At 36.1% G+C, this 21,599-nt stretch overlaps 1 pseudogene across 1 annotated transcript; it reads right to left on the bottom strand.

Annotated features, from left to right (window-relative positions):
* Window positions 1-4,933: 4,933 nt before the first annotated feature.
* Window positions 4,934-5,637, bottom strand: LOC308431972 (small ribosomal subunit protein mS40-like; annotated as a pseudogene). Its single transcript has 2 exons — window positions 5,566-5,637; window positions 4,934-5,347 (listed from the first exon to the last, which is right to left on the bottom strand). The product of its transcript is annotated as a small ribosomal subunit protein mS40-like (transcript).
* Window positions 5,638-21,599: the final 15,962 nt, after the last annotated feature.

Raw genomic sequence — 21,599 nt, 5'->3', positions numbered from 1 at the left:
TAGTCAAATTAAGGGATATTGAAACTTGCTTACTTAATGGATAATTCATTGATCTTTTGGTCTTTGTCGATCCCTTTCAGTACTAGTGTTTATAAACCAGACTGCATGTCACATGTCAGGCAAAATTTATATTCTAGACAAAATTGAGTGAGTAACAGAACATTAGGGGCATGGCAGCTATTTATTTTTCCAAATTGGTATTTTTTAGCTTTTTTTCAACCCTCTGGGAAAACTGAGAAGAAAGCAACAAGGTAACTAATCATCTCCCTAAAAATTACCTTATCCTTTGCTAGATCTCAAAGTAAAGCAAAGATGGACAACTTTGCTCAGTCCCATTGTGCATCCAATTAGGTGTCTGAGTTGGGTGCCTCAATTGGCAAGGCTAGTCCATTTCAAAACTAAATTTAGGTAGCCAGTAGGACTTTGATTTTTATATGAAGAAGCAAAGCCAAATGATATTATCAAAGGTATCACAGTATAGGCCAAATATCACAAAAACAAAAACATTGTTTTTTTAGATTTCTTGCAGCAAGAAGCAGGAAAGGAATTAAATTCTGAAGTTCTGACTTGATGAAATGTGCCTTAAGGTAAAGATATTTTGAACTGTACTATATTAGAAATCACCAGGAGCTTCAGAAGCTGGCATTGAATGTCTGTTTTCTTACCCAAGACATTCTCACAAGTCACAGGAATGCGATACAATTTTCAACATGGTTTCCTTATAGTCAAGAACATAATCAAATACTGTGCACAAACTATCTGGCAATCAATCAACTAGTTAATCAATCAATAAATCAGTCAATCTGTGAGTCAGTCAGTCAATTAATCCAGAAAAATAAACAATTTCACCATGTAGGTTCCTTAAGTCAAGCCGTGCTGTTCTTTACTGTCTCCTGAATAGTGAACCAACCAGCTGCTGTCCAGTGTTGCAAGGGTAGGCATGTTGAAAGATAATTATAGTATCTAGCCAAGATTCCAGTCATTTAGTCAAGCATTCAGTGATATGCAGACCTGCCATGCACCATGCTCCACGAAGACAGGTCATTCAGTCAGAAATCCAAGGACTTATTCAGGACATTCCAGAGATTAGTAGAAACCAAACAATAATGATAACAAAATAAGTAGCATGTATAAATGCAATTAATGTAGCCATAAAAGTGTGTGTGTGTGTTGTGTGTGTGTTGTTTTCTGGTGTGTGTGTGTGTGTGTGTGTGTGTGTTATGTGGTGTGAGTATTCATTAAAGATGTCTCAGTGGGGAAAAACACTTAATGATCTAGCTTGATAACCTCTGATTCCCTAGGACCTAAGTTGGAAGGAGAGAACAGACTCCATAAAGTTCTAAAACTGTCCTTCCACTTCCAGAAATTCACAAAATTACCACAGGCATACACCATGTGCAGTCAAGCACGTACACACATACATTAACAAATAATAGATAAAAAATTAATAGAAAAAATTAGTTGGTCACTTTGTACACAACAGGGAATTGTTTTACTAACATGTAACTGAGAGATTTCCTACTGAATGTCACTTTACCTATAGGAAAACTTGAGAAAGTCTTTTTTTATATCACTCTAAAAATTGTATAATTTTACCCTCCAGATAACAAAATCTTACATACCAGAAATCCTCCTGATGTAATAGACCAAGATATGAGAAGGGGTCTACAGCATCATAATAGAATATTATATATTATAAACTGTATTATAAATTTTAAGTTCAAATTATTCATCATCATACCAAAACTTCAAGGTAATTGAGTTGCTGGCATCTTAACACTTTTCCTTAAAATTCAGATAGAGAGCTCAAAGTATGGATTAGAGAGGGGCATCAGTCTCAAACTGCATTCACCAACTATCATAGACCCAAGTACCTGTGAGCATTATGGTGTTCAGGACCTGTTTTTATGTTGACATTGTGACATGTAATACAGTATAATGTACTCTGTCTATATTCTAATCTACTTCAAATAATCAAGAAACACAAAGGTTCCCTAGGACAATGGATTATACTATATGTTCTAATAATAGAGGAATAAGTAGGAAATGATGGACTTTAAACATTTAAAGGTCAACATACTAGTGTGGAGGCAATACTTAGAAAAACAAGAAAACAAAACTGCCAGCCGCTTTACATCTAAGCCCATCAACAACAGCAAGTGAAGGCTTGGCTAATTTAGGAAAGTGCCATGTAGGGGCTATTTCTAATTGTGTCACATATGGCAGGTGCAGAGTTGTGGGTCACAGCAAAACTAGGGACAAGGGAATATTAGGTATCTTCTCCAACTTGACAGGGTTTGCCAAATCCAGGGCACTACAATTTTGAGGTTTTTTTTTTTTTTTTTTTTTTTTTTTTTTTTTTTTTTTTTGTGGCAGTGGGCTCAGATTTTTCCCCCAACTTATTCTTGTCAGTCTTTTCTTGCTGGTGAAACACAAAACTAGAAAAACCATAGGAGCACAAGTGAGCTGGGAATTGGAATATGCATTTGGAAGATAGGCAGAAGAATTTAAATTCTCCACCTAACCTTTCTCCAATCATGTCTTTCTGCTGCTGCATCTATGACAGGCTATTGCATTTCTCCTTGTCATCGACCTCACATTCACACAACCTCTGCTTTCACTATTTACAGCAAACTCTTCCCCTTACAAAGTCATACCAGTCTCAAAAGAAGTGTGAAAAATATGAGTTGCCTTCCTTCTTTCTAATGCTCAGTAAATGTGTCTAAATGAGTTCACGGTTCATTTGTGTGGCTAAATATTTTCATTATTTAGAAAAAAAAATGAGGAAAGCCATATGGGGTGGTAATACATAATCAGAAAACACAACTTCTAGATTAGTTTGTGAAGAATGAATTAATCAGTGTCTCAAAATAAACTCTTGGACACAGACTTCAACATATGATGTTGGCATGTGATAGCTGAGTTGCCAGGACAACTTTGTCATTGATACACAGAACACTAGTACCCAAACACTCGAGTGGAGAGGGAATCATCACTTGAGGAAGAAAAAAACTTGGAACAATGTTTAAGAAAGATAGTTTTATCAACATCCTAATTGTCATTGTCTTAGTCAAGGTTTCTATTCCTGCATAAAACATTATGACCAAGAAGCACTTTGGGGGCAAAGAGGTTTATTCAGTTTACACTTCCACATAACTGTTCATCACCAAAGCAAGTCAGAACTGGAACTCAGGCAGGTCAAGAAGCAGGAGCTGATGTAGAGGCCATGAAGGGATGTTACTTACTGGCTGGCTTCCCCTGGCTTGCTCAGCCTGCTTTCTTATAGAACCCAGGTCTACCAGCCCAGGGACGGCACAACCAACAGGGTTTTGGGCCCTCCCCCCCTTGATCACTAATTGAGAAAAAGCCTTACAGCTGGATCTCATGGAGGCATTTCCTCAACTGAGGCTCCTTTCTCCGTGATAACTCCAGCTTGTGTGAAGTTGACACAAACCAGCCAGTACAGTCATCATCATCATCATTATCATCATCATCATCATCATCATCATCATCATCATCATCATCATCATCATTCTTTAATCTTTTTATTATAGTCCTGTTATTAAACCTTCTCCAGGTCCACTCTCTGTTTGATCCTCATCTCACATCTCCTTCCCTATCTCCAAAAGAATGTCCCCAACTGCCTACCACCCCCACCTAATCAGACCTTCCCACTGCCTGGGTCCTCAAGTCTCTTTCACTGAGACCATACCAAGCAGTCCTCTGCTGTATATGTTCAGGGGAGCTCACATCAGCTGGTTGGTGGCTCAGTGTCTGAGAGATGTCCAGACTGCATGTGATACAAAGTTGCCTTACCTCATTCCATCCCATGCTTACCAGACAGAAACAAAAAAGAATACACAGAAATTCACAAGGATAATATAAGGAAGAGCTAATGACTTGGAAAATAGAATGTGTAAAGGAAGATTAGAGTAACTATACCATGTGATAATGAACATTAAACCATCAGAGAAATTTGTTTGTGTGTGTATATGTTTGTGAGTGTGTGTGCGTGCGTGTGCTTTCGTGAACAATAATAAAAGAGGCTATCAATTTCAGAGTGAGAGTAGCATAGAAGGATCCTGGAGAAAGGAGTTTGAGGGAGAAAATTGAAATAATGGAAGTTATGTGATTATATATTATTTAAAATGCACAAAATCTTTAAAAAGTGAAGATTAAGGAGACATATTGGTGATTACAAAACTCCATTCATGAAGATGTGAGACAAACAGTAAGAGATTTCAGTTATTTGATTTCTACTGAATAATGCAGGCTGAGTGCAGTTAACAATGTTCTATTACCTCTAAAGTTCACTGCTTCTGCTGTAAGACAGGAAAAATGTAACACATGAATGAAAAAGAAAAAAAATGACTGGAAAGTCTATGTGTGTTGATTTATTTACAACTGCTGATTATATAGAGAGAAAAATGGCAAGGAGTCTGGAGAGATCATTAGAAGTTAAGAACACACACTGCCAGCTCCTGGATGGATGCACAAGGTGAGGTATGGCACAGTTCCTGACCCTGGAACATCACCAGGCCATTGATCCCATAACTGCCATGTGTGTTGAAGGTTGCTGTTGCCACAGTTATCTTGTCTTCACTACTACTTCAAGATTTCTCTCTTTTTTCTTTTTTCTTTTTGTTTTTTTAGAGGAGACACAGCTTTAGCTTATAAAAGCTGGGCCTGGAGGTTTAAAATAGGGATGAGCTGGCAACCGCACTGAAGTCACTAGTTCATACGTAAGTGCTTTCCAGAGTTATCTATACACATCTAGATCACTTCTCGACTTCCGATGCACTTGTCCTCTTCATAGCAGTCATTTCTTTTTAGGGTCCTCCATTGTCACAAAAGAGAACCCTTTCCAGAACACACACCAACCACATAGCACTGGACACTCCTCCCTCAGTCTGACTTCCCCAGGTCTTGAGTTCTAAGCACCCTGCGAGCGGGTCTGCTCAGTGGAGGCTTCTGCTGGTGGTATAGTGGGCAGCTCAGGCATTGATTCAGGGGGACCTCTTACATCTAGGAGATTTCCTTGACAGTGTCAGAGAAGATGAGACAGCTCTCTCCCCGGTATCTGTTGCCAGTTTTACCACGGGAACCAAGGTTCATCTGACAACATTGTGGGGGCTGGTGGAGCCACACTGACAGCTCCACATACAGTAGGAGAGTCAACATCTCGGGGCTCCACCTAGGAAACATAGTAACATAGCAGACCACTCTCCCTGGCTTTCTGGATGGCCTGGGTCAACTTCTTTTGCTGCTTTATACAGGCCCCTGTGTATGGGGAGTGGAAGATAATACCCGTGTGGGAACAAACAAACTGTCCCAAGAGTTTCACATTCCTAAAGTCAACGTGCAACTTGTGATCCCAGGAGGATTCCCAGCAACTTTATTTGTACTAATGCATGTCTTTCAAGTCTGTTATGGTGGTAGTCAGACCAAACAGCAAAACATTTTGAATCCAGGTGTTTCTAAAGACCTTTCTCATAAGGGGAAATGGGAAGTGAGGATGGAGCATCTTCTTCAGGAGGGCCTCTGGTTCAGAGTCTGGATGGGAACTTCAGCTACATAAGAAGTTCGTAAGAGTGTAGGATACAGCCTTAGCAGTGTGTGCCCCAGGGAGGCAGCCATCTTGACTCACACCTCAATGTTTCTTTCTGGGGAAAATACGTCCCCTGTTACTAAGAGCTAATCATGCCATAGTAAATGGAACAGATGTGTTCTCAGGAACGAGGAATGAAGACTCCTCCACGAGGGTGTGGAGAATGAGGAACAGGCCTCCCACTAAGCCTTTAGGATCACGGGAAAAGATCTAGACAATATAATCACAAGGGCCATAAAAGCCTACATGGTTCTTTTTTAGAGACTTGGCCTTGATTTTGGAATCATGAGGAACTACATGTACCTTCCTGTCCAATGACTGCTAGGATGAACTTCGAGTTCAAGGATATAAAATTATAGTGGTCTCAAAAGAAAGTCTATGGATAGAAAATACAGGAAATTATATAAAATTTAGGAATACATAGTTTTAGAAGAAGAGTACTAGAGGTTATGGAACTTCTAGAATAAGAATATAAAAATTAGAGAATAAAAAGATAATGTAGAAGCATATAAAAAGTTAGTACTTTGCTTTTTATAGCTATTCGAAGAATTGAAGACAACAGTGCCTGGAAAGATATTAGAGCTGTTTTGCTGAAATAAATTCAAAACTTTGTAAGGAATCATTTTAATTTTAGTACTTTGTCATTTTTCTCTACTGTTACATAAAGACAGTTAATAAAGACTATTTTCTACTGTACCCCAAAACTGGAAGAGCATTGTCTAGCTACCCATAAAACCATGCTGTGTAAACCTGTAAGGAAATGTGCTTTTGCTTTTTGCTTGGTTCTGCTCTAAGGCAATGAGGGCTGAGACTATTGATCCAGAACTCATAGAGTTTATGTAAATTTATGAATGCTTGATAATTATTAACAATGATCAAAGCCTTGATGCTGTAAATTTGGTAAATAAAAGACTGGGTTCTAGTTCTCTCTGGTTATCAACCCATTAAGATGAAGAACCAAGATATCAAGCTATGAAGCTTAAGATGAAGTTGAAGAAGAAAGAATACTAGGAATGATCAGGAAACAGAGAAAGTACCTGAACTAGCAGCTTGCACATACCACTGACTCTGAGTCATCATTGATTCAGTGCTATTCACATTCCCACCTTTCTTGTCCTCATAAGAGTTATTTGCCTTGACCATGATGTCGATTCACAATAGTAAAATCTTAACTAAGAAATGCGCTATTCCTATCATTCTAAGATCCAGGCATACACTTCACAAAGAAAAGATGAGAATTGCCTTCCAAAAGTTTTCATGTACACAAACACAAAAACATCCACAAAGAATGAGAGTCTTAATTACCTAAAACAACCGCATAGCTATCTATCTCAAAACCAAGTCCATATTCTGCATGAGTGACTCAAATAGCATCTAAAAAGCAAAATAATATAAAGTCCAGTGAGGATTTTGTTGCCAAAATTAAAATACAAACTAATAGGTCAAATAGAAATGCCCACGCCAATAATGTAATGAGAAAAGTGAAAAATATAAAATATATACTTATTCTTTAAGAGAAAGTATATAAAGGTAGACATTTTATTTAAAAGATGCAAATTACAAGATGTAAATATGTTTTAAAATGTTGACATGCATATTTTAAAAATCTAAAATAAATCAGAGATGACCACAAGTGGGTTTGTAATGAAAGTAGCAAATGTATCAAATTTCTTATGACTAATAAAAATCTTTGAATTTTTAGCCTAAGCATAGTATAATTTAAAGGACAAATTGGTTAGACAACCATCATTTTAAAATAAGTATTACATTGAGAAAGCTATGAACATTGATTTAAATATTTCTGTAAACACATATTACAACTGCAAATTGAATAGTTGCTGAAGAAATTAAGCAATCTGCAGTATACAATATTTTATCTACTATTATAGGAAAGAAAATTTGATGACCATTATTTACGTTATGAATATATCAAAAATATAAACAGGTACAGATGGTTTTCTATTATAATAAGAGTAATGAAGAATTTCTTCTAAAATATGCTTCCATATGATAGAAGGGCTGAACAATACTGGGATTTCATGGTTTTGAAGCAACAAAATATCACAATCATGTCCTCTTTTAATTCATTACAAGCTATTCTATTTAAAGTTTGAAAGACCAGATTATTGGTATGTCCAACAATGATCTGTGATCCAAGTTTAAATTAATGGAAATTCTTACAAAACTAATACTATTTTGTAGTATTGATACCAAATGCTTTCTCAGTTTTTTATGTGGCTTGAAAAAAACACACTGGTTTTCTTGAATTATTTGATAAGCAGCCATATACATGCTCGTTCCCAAGATCAATTAGCAAGAACGAGAAGGGAGGGAGATAAGAGTCTTGCTAGACATGTGGTGCTAGCAGTAGCTTACACACTGGCAATTTCTTTCAAGCCTGGGAATTCAAGTGCACGCCTTAGGGGATGTATTACATGGCATTTTATCAGCATTTTTCTTCTTCAATTGCTTTCTCATCACATTATTTTAACATGTTACACTGAGTCTTAGCATCATGTTTCTTAATATGCTTCCTAATAAACTGCCTGAAAAAGAAGCAGCTGCAACAAAATCTTACTTAAAAAAAATCTTCACCATTTCAGATATTCAAGAGTTCACATGTGAAAACTCATTGATCTCCTTTCCACACCTCTAATTGATATTGTCAACACTACTTCCATTAGAAGTGAAATCACAAGTTCTTTAAAAATAAGGAAATACTACCTTTTGGGGAGTATGCAACCCAACTGATCTCAGTATATCCTTGTTGACTTTTATGAATAACTTCAAAATGATTTAAAAGTTGCACCTTCATCACCATAAATTGCATTCAGTTGTTTAACAACTGATAAACACCTTTCATATAAACCCTCCAAAGTTTTTAAAATAGACATGCAGCAATCACATTGTGCTCAAAACTGAGTTTTGCCTACTATAGAAACCCTTACAAATATAAGGTAAAGGCAAGAGGATGGGGGATGGGATAGAGAGATTCCAGAGGGGAAGGGGAGTAAATTTTGAAATGTAAGTAAAGAAAAAAAAAGAAATTTTATATAGAGTAGAGAAGGCATTTGAGAGCATGGAGTGAGGGAAAAGAGTGGAAGCCTAGTCTGGGCTAACATATGCTAACAGAAAATCATAGCAAAAACGAAAAACAAATGAAAGTCATTTAAAATCTTAATTTTGGTATGTGTGCCATATCTGTGTAGCCTTAGGTACATTACTTTATATGTTTCAGTTTTATTAGTACAAAATAAAATAAATATATACATTTTTAAAAGGCATAAACAAAACAAGGCCAAGAAAAGTGAGTGGTATACAAATTGAAAAGTTTGGAGTATAATAAGCTTTTCCTGAGGTCAACATTTGGCATTAGCTAGAATATATGATTTATACTTAGAACTATAGATTTTACAAATGTCTTCAATAGATATGGGATGAGGTATCATGTTATATCTTTTCCAGAAAACAAAACAAAACAAATAAAAACACTCTTGATTTTAGTCCTATTATTATTTTAACTTGATAAAATTATTCTCTACTTTCCTCTGGAAAGAAAAATAGAAATTTTTTATGTATGAGTAGAAGATTGGTAAGGAAAACTTATCTAAGATTGATACTCAGTCAATAGATAACTCTTGATAGGTCACATAGATGGGAAGAGAAGCCCTTGTTCCTGCCAAGTCTTCATGCCCCAGTGTAGGAGAATTTCAGGGCAGGAGGTAGAGGGTATGGGTGGTGGGGTGGGAGAGTACCCTCATAGAAGCAGAGAGAGGGAGGATGGGAGAAGTGGTTTATGGGGAGAAAATTAGGAAAATGGATAACATTTGAAATGAAAATAAAATAAAATATATCGAATACAAAAAGAGAATAGTTCTCCTAAATTAAGTCAAGCATATTAGTCAACATACAGAATGTTTTCTATCTTCATTCTGAATTCTATGGTAAAAACAACATTCCCAATTCTATGAGTTGGGAAATGGCTTGTTTGCCTTATAATTCAGATCACAGGACCTTGAATATCTGGTCACACAACATCTGCAGTCAAGACCCAATAACAAACTAATGGCACTGCTTCTGCCTTGTGTGCTCAGTTAACCTTATTCAGTTTGACACAGTGCTAAGCCCAGCCTAGGGAATGGGGCTGTCTTTGTGTTCAGTGTTAATTAATTATTAAGACAATAGCCTCACAGACATGCTCACAGACTACCCTAATAAAAACAAATCATTTGAGACTTTCTTTGTGACTGACTTTAGGCTGTTGAAATTTTACATTTAAATTTAACCATGACTATAGAGAATAAAAAAATCAAATTGTTCGAAAAAGGTCTGTGATATCGATGAAACAATATTAAAATTTGACAAGCGACATTGCTTTTAGTGAATAAATTAAAGAATTTGCAAAGTAAGGAGACAGAAAGAAAATGGGTGAAAGAATTTGCCAGGTATGATAAAGCCAGGTGAATATCTAGTTCTATTTTTTAATGTTATGTTATGTTCTATATGTATTTCATGCTTATGGTACCTAGTGGGATTTCTATGAATGTTATCAAACCTCTAAAAGAATTAAGTACTGACTAAAATATTCATAAAATATTATGCCAAAATACCTTTAAAATCTGTAAATGTATCTGTCTTATTTTTTAAAATAAAGCGGTAAGAAAAAAAAAAAAAAAACTAAGCACAACCTAGTAGATTAAATACAAGGAAAACAAACCATCCTGTCAATAAACACAAAAATGAAATTAACACAGAATTCTCAAAGAAGGAAATCTAAGTGGCCAAAAATATATATGAAATAAAAATGTTCAAAAACCCCTAGCCTTCAGAGTAATGTAAGATAAAACTGAATGGGATTTCATCTCAATATAGTCAGAATTATTATAACTGAGGAAATAAATGAAAATGGATGCTGGTGTAGATAGGAAAGAAGAAAAATTAATATATTGCTGCCAAGAATATAAATTAGTGCAGACAGTATAGAAATAATCATTTAGTTCTTCAAACAGTTCAATATTAATCCCCCACTTTGAAGAAAGAACATAACTGTCCTCCAAGAATTTTCACCCAGCAGTCAAAAGAAAGAAATGAAGAGACCCAGAGCCAAACATGGGAAGGAGCTTTTAGAGTCTTGTGAAATATTAGGGGAAGGACTGGAAGACCAGAAGAAGACAGGGATTCTACAAGAAAACCAACAGAGACTACTAACCTGTACCTTTTTGGGCTCCTAAAGACTAAACCACCAACCAAACAGTAAACATGGCCTGGACCTATGTCCCCCACACACCTGTAGCAGATGCGCAGCTTGGTCTTCATGTGGGTCTTCCAACAACTGCAGAGGGGGTTGTCCATCAATTTGTTGCCTTCCTGAAGTTCCAGTTTCTGTTAACTTCTCTGCCTTGTCTGGCCTCAGTGGGAGAATGACTTGATGTTCCGGGAGTGGGTGGAGTGTCTTAATTAGGGTTTTACAGTGCTCTGAACAGATGCCATGACCAATGCAACTCTAATAAGGACAACATTTAATTGGGGTTGAATTATAGGTTCAGAAGTTCAGCCCATTATTATCAAGTTGGGAGCATAGCAGCCTCCACCCAGGCATGGTGCAGGAGGAGCTCAAAGTTCTGTATCTTCATCAGGAGGTTTAGGCAGCTCGGATGAGGATTATTCTCACAATGACACACCTACTCCAACAAGATTACACTTCTAATGCCAGTTCTTGAGGCAAGCCATCACAAGGGGATTATACCTAGACAGGAGTTCCCCTTCTCATCGGGTGAGGAGAAAGGGGGCATGGAGGGGGAGACCTGTGTGAGGAGTTACTAGAAGATGGGAGGCTCATATTGGTATGCAAAGTGAATAAAAATAAAATTTTAAAGTTCATATATTTCCTATGCCCACTTACAAGGAAGAACCCAGACTGCCAGAAACAGCAGCTTCATGGTTCCCTATCTGTGTAATGAAATCATGCACGACATTCTACTTCTTAAAGAAATGCTCAGTTCAGAACCAAGCCCTCCCTGGCTCACAGAAAAGAGCTAAATCTTTCTTCAAAGTCTCCAAATAAGCTAGCATCAATTGAGTTCCTGAAAATAGTATCCCATGTTGTTTCTAAAACCAGTGAAATAGCAGGTCCATGCTTATTCTAGCTATTTTAATAATAATTATGTTCCTTAGCAGTCACTTGTTTTTCAACATAATTCTTGTGGTGTGTTCTATGCTATGCAATGCCTGTGAAAACACCTAGTGCTATTTGATTGTTTGCCTATTTCACATAACGACTAGGGATAGATCTCAAGGAAAGGATAATAAATCTTCATCTTTGTGTGCTATCACATAAATAGTGCTGACATAAGAGGTGTTCAGTTTCTCTTTAATCTTCTCCATATTATCATGAATTTACAAACATCACCAGTCCTGACAACTTATCTAGAGAAAGTACATAGATAGCATGATATTTATGAAGTGTGACTCATATTTTAGTTCACCAAAACCAATGATATAGGAATAGGTATCAGTATCGATATAGGTTTTAGGTGACTCACAGATTACAATATTTCTAAGACAAACTCATTATTATCCGAATTTCCTGAAATAAGGATTTTTCTTATCTGATTCCTTTTCCTCTTCATAGTCTTATGGATATTGATTAATGTAACCCCCAAAATAAATAAACAATCTTCCTCCCCAAATTTTTATGGACAAATAGAATTTTTTCAAGGAACAAAAATTGAAACTTTTTGAGCTATTATTTATTGTGTTTATTCATGAAAAATGAACACCAGGTAGTAATGGAAGTGAGAGGAACAGAGACAAAATTAAACAACAACAAAAGGTGATTGGGTGATGTATAAATTTTTCCTAGTACTTAATTCCTAAATACACAGGTGGATAAGGAAAATAATTATCTGCTTTTTAAAATCCTCTTAATGTAACACGAAGCTCCTGATTTAAGCCCCACACAGCCAGATGCAAATACCTGATGCTGGTGCCAGCATCAGTGTTCCCATCAGTAGTCCCAGGGAGCAAGGCTCCCTTCTCTTGTTTATTCTGTGCTTAGTAATGAATCAATGTAGGCATATGCACTGCCGAATGAAAAAGAATTGACAGAAAATATGTGCATGCTGTTCTGTTGGTTCGAGGGGAGCTTTACCACTTGGGAAAGTGCTTTACCCTTTCTGCTCAGCAGTGTAAGAGTGTGCAGAACAATGTATGAAACAGTCAAGTAAACCGTCCACAAAGGCTACTCCAGTCCACACACATTGGGATGGATGTAAAATTCCATCTGCCCTTGTCATTCAGTTAATATTGCCTTCAACACTTAAAATGGGAGCTTTCCCTTTTTGTAGATAATACTCTTATATCAAGAAACATTGAAGAGAAGAAGAGTCTTGTGCTAAAATGACCGACTTAATTGGAAAAAAATCTATACCCTCTGTTTAAAATGATTCATTTATTTTTATTTTGTGTATCTGAGTGGTTTGCCTACACATATGTGCAATGGCTATAGACCGCAGAACAAGGGTCAGGACCTCTGGTATTGGTGTCACAGAAAGTTGTCAGAGACTTTGGTAACAACAGCAAGTTAACCAATGAGCCATCTCTCCAGATCTTCCCTAACCATTTATAATAGCTTTCTGTCTGATATACATGTGAACCCAGATATGGGCTTGTTAGTAGGAGTCCCCATGATCATATATATGCACAATTTTATTTCCTGATTTGCTAAGCACAGGAAAAACTAGTACTTATCAGAATCCACTAGCATAGTGAAAAAATAATAGGTTACTTTCAAATAAAGTAAGCACTTCTTGTCTACAGGGAAAGTGCACCCTCCTGCTCAGCAAATAAAGAGGAATGTTATTGATGTTGGCATTTGGGGACTGTTGGAAATAGATTTAGTACAAGTGAAGAACCCAGCATAATGCCTACTAATGAACAAATGGTTGCAACTCTCTGATGGTTATAGACTATAGCTGAGATGAGCAGGATGAACATTCACCCAGAATCTCCAAAAACCCTTTCATATTTTTTAAAAGTGTGTCAATTTCTTCCTTTTCAGGTGACATGCAGGATTTAGGGTCTTGATACTTTCTTTCTTTTTGTGTGACCTTGGGTATGTGATATAATCAGCTGAATGAATTTTGCTTTCTTTAGAAAGAAAACTAGAAATAATGCCATCTTTACCACTGGGCCTTCTAGAAGATAGCAAATAACTAAATGGATGCAAGTAATCTGAATATTCAGATTTTAAAATATTAGCATTAGTAGAAGATGTAGTAGTAAAATAATTCACAGATATTACTCACCAAAATGTGATATTTTCTTCTCATGGTTTTGTCCTCTTCCGGTTTTCTTATTGCTACTACTGGTTGTTTGCTTATAGTACTGCAGATTAATTTCAGATCCCATGGGTACTGATGACTATTATAGCTATTGTCCCATTTTTAAATTGTGAGACATATTCTGAATAAATTGGACAGACTGGCTTTGAGCTTGCTTTTTATTATAGGATCATCTTGGGCTTGAGCTCTTTCTGCCTCAGCCTCCGAAATAGCTGTCATTTCAGTCATGTGAGAACAAATCCAGAGGATGCTGTGTTCATAGATTTTCCAGGCCTGATCGAGGCTGGTGTTTCATGTAAGTTGTTTCATGTGTTCCTTTTCCATGTTACCACGCAGTTGTATTAATCTCTACAATTGGCACCATCCCAATGATCTGTGATGTGTTAGATAGCACTAAATTATATGCATATTTCGGTTTATGTTTTGGTTCTATTCAAAACAAGGTGAAGGAAAATTATCTTGAAGAACCCCATAGTTGTTTGAGGCCTGCTATCATCTGAAGTCTCGTTTCCTGCCTTATTAACAATGTTCATCAATCTTCTCACCTATCATTAGGTCATGCCCCAAATAGAATTCAGATGAGACTCCAGTATCTGCTGATAGTTTGCTTGTGACACTGGGAGAGGCTAAGAGTAAGGATTAAGCTATAGCCAGCCTGATTACTTACCTAGAGAAATGGTGAGGACAGTGTCTAAGCCTAGCAATCGGTTCTTCCTCCCTCTTCCGACCCATCGCCTGTCTATTATCTGTCTGTTTGTTACCTGCCAGCCAGCTATTCAGCTCTCAGTCATTATCAGCAATGTATTTCTATAAGCACCATGCATCTGTCATTATTTTTTCTTACAAAATCAGATTTGTTTTGTTTTTCAAATGATGTGTTTTCTATATTTTATTGCCACATATTCCTTTCCACTTCTCTTTTCTTCTTTCAACCCTTCTCATATACCTTCTCTCCAACCTTCTTCATTACCTCTTAGGTTCTCTCAAATCTTTATGCAAAAATATATAAGTAAAACTTCATGAATCCATTTACTGCAACTTGTGTGTAAATGATTTTGGGGCCAGTTTATATTAGGGAAGTAGAGGAAATACATATCCATTCTTTGTTTCATTAGCTTCATGTATCTCTTTGCTGAGGAGTTAGACCCTTTTCTAAGAAGAAATCTAGTAGCTTTGCTCTTCTGTGTTAGCATATCTATCAGTGTTGTCATTATCTTGTTGTTACATAGGCAAACATACTCTTATGGTATTATGAATGTAGTGTTTCTATTATTTTCATCTCCTTTAACAATTTTCAAATTACTTCATATAATATTCAATACATATCTATACATTAAAATTGGTATTTACATCACATTTTCTGCTTACTCTCCTTGTCAACTATAATAAATCAAGTTGATTTACAAATATTGCATCTAATATGTATTAATACATCATACATTGATAATAATACTTAATTCATAATACAGGTTATCATCAACAAATCATATGTATATAAATTCTAGGAAGCTAACATACCCATAGGAAGCTGGTATTGAGAGGAATATTATCATCTATATTTTACCAAAATAATATAAGGCTATTTGAGGATTGTCTCAATATTGTTACAGATATATATGAAAATCATAGGTTAAGAAGACAAAATACTCAAAGCTATGAAATTATACTTAGAGTTTTACAAGACAAGTGGTTCTCTTTTTTCTGTTTAGTGAGGACTGGACAAAGATAATCATGATGAATGAGTAAAACACATTTACTCCGTATTACTCCAAAGGAAACATCTGGAAAAGCTGTATTAGTAAGGTAGGATACTGTGGCAGGGCAGCTCATAAAATTTAAAAGCGGAGACAGCTTGGAAGAAAAGATGTAGTTCATTACATAGGCTACTTTATCTGTTTCCACTTCTATCTCTTCTTAACTATAGTCAGACATCCTCATCCTGTGAATTCACGAAATGGACACAAGAAGGCAGGCAGAAATGGTTTCGCCTGGAAGTTCGGGAGAAATACCCAGAATGAGAAGAAACCAATTCATAAGAACTCGAAGGACAGTAAAACAGCAATGCAATCACAGTTTAATGACTGTTCTCAGGTCTTAATGTCACCCCTAGTCAGCCCAGGATATTGGACTGTGTCTTTAAAGCAGAGAACACAAAGAAAGAAGATAACACACTCAATTATCAAGCCCTAGTGTTTTATGCCAAAAGATAGAGCAACAGACCTGTGCTAATTCTCCTGAGAAAATCAATCAAGATTGAAGGAAAGCAGTGCTTGTTTCCCTCATAATTCTGCCATCTTGTTGCATGCAAATACTAGCCTAATTATTTAGAGGTTCCTGTATGTCTCTTACATGAGTCTCTAGAATGGGTATTGGCTTTACAATCCAAATGTAAAACATAAGTGCTAAATCCATCATGAAAGTCTGTGACCAAATCATTTTGGTAGCTGTAATAACTACAAGGCAAAAGGAAAGTTTGGTTCAGACAGAACTAACTAGATGGATGAATATGTACGCCTGTTTTTATATAATATCAAGCATTTGGTGAGTGGTTGACTTGATCTTTCTGATCCTCCAAAGTGTCTTCTTTAAAACAGATTTATTAATATCTGTTCTCCAAGAATGGCAATAATTAGAAGAGACATATATAGAAGGTATCACGTAGGAAGTCATATATATTAGAAATTCAGTACAAGCTAATGTATCGCCACCTGGAAAATGGCAAAGGGAAACAATGGTCCCATCCCAAAATTTCTGCCTTTCCCTTTTAAGCACAGCACTTTCCCTCGCATATACTACACTGCTAAATACTTCTTGTCAGTGGCAATTTTGCAGGTAATGAAAATTATTTGTTATATTAAAGAAGGTGCCCTACTTCAGAATTTTCATTACAAACTCCTGCTGTTAATATAATGTAAGCAAATTATAAGGAAGCTTGAGAAATAAAGTAGGTCACAAGAGTAAGAAAGATGGTCTCTGTGCTTGACTCTGAGTAAACATGGACCTGCTAAAGAAGTTTTTGCTCGTGGGGTCTTTGCCTAAAGGGATCCTCCCACCCTGTATAGTCATTTTCAGATATACTATGAGAAATAAAAATTTATGCCAAAGAAAATGACTCTCCAGTTTGCCTTACAGGCAGGGTTACATTGATGAATCACCCACCTCTTCACAGCTGTCAGGGATGGATTCCACCTTTCCTTTTGTAGCTAATTTCTTTGTTGCTAGATTAATTCCTTAGGTCTTGTTATGACAACATTTCAACAGTTCAAAAGTACCATGAATATATCTTCTCCTTATTCTTAAAGCTAGAAATGTGATACATTGACAGGGTGTTTTCTTCAGAAGACACACTTGTTTTCCTTTCTATTAGATTTTGGTGCTTTCTAGAACATTCTGCTGTCCCTTGTTTATAGAATCACCATCCTGGCCTGTCTCTGCTATTTTCCTCTCATGTTTTACCAAGTAGATTTATGCCCATCTCAAGACAAGTATGATTTTATTCAGCTATCTCTAACTAAATGCTATTTAAAGGACCATATTTCTCAATAAGATCATCTTCACAGACACACAGAATTAGTACAAGGACATTTCATTATAGGGTATAATATTCTTGTAACTACAGCAGTTGCATTGTATACTAACCAAAAAGAACATATCAGTTTTGAATTCTGGTTTGCCTATATATTTATCAAGTTTTTTTTGTCTAAACTATTAAAATTAAACACACACACACACACACACACACACACACACACACACACACACACACACCATTGTACTTCATATCACCCTCCTGTCAAAACCACCCAGAATGCTTTTCATTAGAGACCTTGCCAAGGGAAATGAACATGGTAGACTCCCAGTCTACACACTCAAGCATCATTCATCACCCCAATTACCATGCCCATAGTCCTTGCCTCTCCTTTCACTCTGTTTTACAAACAGCAAACATCCATGGTCTTTTCACTTCCCCACCAACTTTCCTCCACCCCCTACAGTTAACTCTTGATTTTCAAAATAACAGTGGCATTGCACAGTGTTATTCTAGAAGTCTCATAGAGTATGAAGCTGTGCTTGATAACATTTCCTAGACTAGAATCTGCTCCTCATAAGCATTCAGTCCAGATCTCCATTACATTCTTTAAGAATGTATCACAATCAAAACTTAACTTATTTAATATTTATTTCTTGATCTTCCCCACGTAGGACATAGTTGCCATGAAATCAGGAGTTGATTTTCTTACAATCATTCTTTCCTTTAAAACACAGTGAATCCTCCCTACTACTTTAATTTAATGTTGTGTTTTGTTTGATTGACAGGGATTTTTGCCTTACAGAAGCTTTGGAATTTTATGAGATCCCATTTGTTGATTCTTTATCTTAGAGCATGAGCCATTGGTGTTTTATTCAGAAAAAATTCTCCCATACCCAGGTGCTCTAGGATCTTCCACACTTTCTCTTCTATTAGATTCAGTGTATCTGGTTTTATGTGGAAGTTCTTGATCCACTTGGATTTGAACTTTGTACAGGAGAGAAAAATGGATCAATTTGCATTTTTCTACATGCTGAACTCCTGTCAAACCAGAACCATATGTTGAAAATGCTGTTTTTCTACTGGATAGTTTTAGTTTCATTGTCAAAGATCAAGTAACCATAGGTGTGTGGGTTCCGTTCTACTCCATTGGTCTACCTGTCTATCTCTGTACTAATATCATACAGGTGTTTATCACTATTTCTCTGTAACGCAGCTTTAGTTCACAGATCCTGATTCCCTTGGAAGTTCTTTTACTGTTGAGAATAGTTTTGGCTATCCTATTTTTTTTTTTTTTTTGTTGTTATTCCAAATGAATTTGCAAATAGTTCTTTTTAACTATATAAAGAATTGAGTTGGTATTTTGATGGGGATTGCATTGAATATGTACACTACTTTCAGCAAGATCATCATTTTTACTATATTAATCCTGCCAGTCCATTAGTATGTGAGATCTTTCCATATTCTGAGATCTTCTTTGATTTCTTTCTTTAGAGACTTCTAGTTCTTCTCATACAGGTCTCTTTCATTTGTTTGATTAGAGTCAGACCAAGATATTTTAAATTCTTTTTGACTATTGTGAAGGGTGTCTTTTATCTAATTTGTTTCTCAACCTGTTTATTTTATTTTATTTTATTTTTGAGTAAAGGAATAAGCTACTGATTTATTTTAGTTGATTTTATATACAGATACTTTGTTGAAGTTTGGGGTTCTCTGGTGGAATTTTTGAGGTCACTCAAGTACACTATCATATCTTTTGCAAATATTTTGATTTCTTCCTTTGCAATCCGTATGCCTTTGATCGCCTTTGGTTTTCTAATTGCTCTAGCTAGAGCTTCAAGTACTTTATATATATATATATATATATATATGTATATATATATATATATATATATATAGATAGATAGATAGATAGATAGAGAGAGAGAGAGAGATGACATTAGTTGAAATATGTGACAAAGGGAAGAGAGAACCTGTAGAGACCATATCCAGAGTTTACATTTGTTTCCAACCTCTGTTGGGGGTTGGGCCACCCACACATCTCCAAACTTTTAATCCAGAATTGCTCCTGTCTAAAGGAAATACATGGACAAAGAATGGAGCAGAGACTGGATTAAAGGCCATTCAGAGACTGTTTCACCTGGGGATCCATCCCACATGCAGTCAGCAAACCCAGATAATATTTCTGATGCCAAGAAGTGTTTTCCGACTGAAGAATGATACAGCTGTCTCCTAAGGGGCTCTGCCAGATCCTGACCAGTACAGTATGGATGTTCAAAGCCAAGCATCAGACTGATCATAATAACCCCAGTGGCTGAATTAAGGAAAGAACTGAAGGTGCTGAAGTGGTCTTATCTGGCAACAATGGAAGGAGAGGCCCCTGGTCTTGTGAAGGTTTGACTCCCAAATGTAGAGAAATGCTAGGGCAGTGAGGTGGGAGTATGTGGTTGTATGTTGGAGTACCCTTATAGAAGCCGGATAAGGAGGGGTGTTTTCAGAAGGGAAACCAGAAATGGGGATAATTTGAAATATAAATAAATAAAATATCTAATTTAAAAAAGAATAGAAAACTTTATTAATTAAAGAATAGTACTACTATTAATCATGTCACAAAAAAGATACAAAACAAAGATAAATGTTAAATTTCCACTCATTTTCTTCATAGTTTATAATATTTAATAACTGCTCTAAACTGGAGAGATGATCATTCTCTTATATTAAATCAGTCACCTTAAATAATGGTCTTGGAATCCTACCAAGGGAATGCAGGGCCTAATCTTAATCTAAATCTACTTAACTCCAGGGAAGAAGTTCTTTCACTCTACAGAGGAAAACTATAAAGGAAAGAAATGCTAGCAGGTGACATCATAACTCACATAGAAGGCCTGCTGGGGATTAAGACTCTCTCCCAGTCTTTATAAATTTTCTTTGGTGTTTCGAAAAGGAAAATTGGTTCCCTTTGCTCCTGTGGTAATTCTGTGGGTTCCTATAGTTTTGAGATAGGAACATACAAAGATTCAGAGGGATCCAACCAGTGTTTCAACAAGCTGGCTCAAAATAACCAGGGTGGGTGTTCACTTTTCACATGGGTAAATTTAATTAGCATTGTGGGTGGCTAAGAAGTGATGTAGACCTCCCCTGGTTGCTGTGCAAAATGAAGCAGGGCTACATTTAGCATTTTCTGAGCAGAATTCTGATCTCCTTGAAACTTACAGTGAATTTTTCAGGTACCTCAGTCATAAAAATGTTAAACAAACACAGAAAAGAATAACACATTTGTGAGAAAACGAATAAAGCATTTCATTACTCCTGGAACCTGTAGTTAGGAATATATCATCTTCTAAAACACTGGATTGCAAGACACTTGCAAAGCCTTTTTAAACCATGTTATATAAACAGATACACACACAGACACAGACACATACACCCTTCAAAGAGAAAGAGACAATAAGAACAGGGATGGCCAGAGCCAGAGAGATAGAGAGATGGAGAAAAACAAAGCCAGAGACATAAATAGATACAAAAAGAGACATCCACATATGTTCCAGCATGTTTAAAAAGGGGTATATTTAAGGGTTAAGTAATACTATTTAAAATTTAAATAATTCATTATTTTAAAAAAAATGGATTATTTCCCAAATTCTCTCAATAAAAAAGTTCCTAATTCACTCTTCTGTCATCCCAGTTTAATGTTTTTTTATGGTTACAGTATCAAAGACAACTTAGCAAATATATGTTTTCTGAGTCATCACTAAAAAGCCAGAGGAGAAATGAAGTGCTCAATTCCCAAGGGTAACTTGAAATTGGGGAGCCTTCTTAAACCATTTTATATAAACACATATCATCTACACACACAAACAAACAAATCCACACACACACACACTCAGCAATGCACATGGACATAATTATACATATACATATACAAACATACATGCATACACTCATATGTATACCATGCACAAACACACAAACATTCAACAAATTTTTGAATTGAAATTCAATTATCTTCCATGAATTTCCTGCTGGTTGAATTCATATATTCATGATCTGATTATACAATAAGTATGCATATGAATAACAACAAAGCTGAATTACATTTGGTAGTTTATAATACTAAGAA

Source organism: Micromys minutus, assembly GCF_963924665.1.
Source record: "Micromys minutus genome assembly, chromosome: 17".
NCBI classification, from domain to species: Eukaryota; Metazoa; Chordata; class Mammalia; order Rodentia; family Muridae; genus Micromys; species Micromys minutus.
The sequence above is the reverse complement of the archived record's forward strand: the minus strand, read 5'-3'. Positions and strand labels throughout refer to the sequence as shown.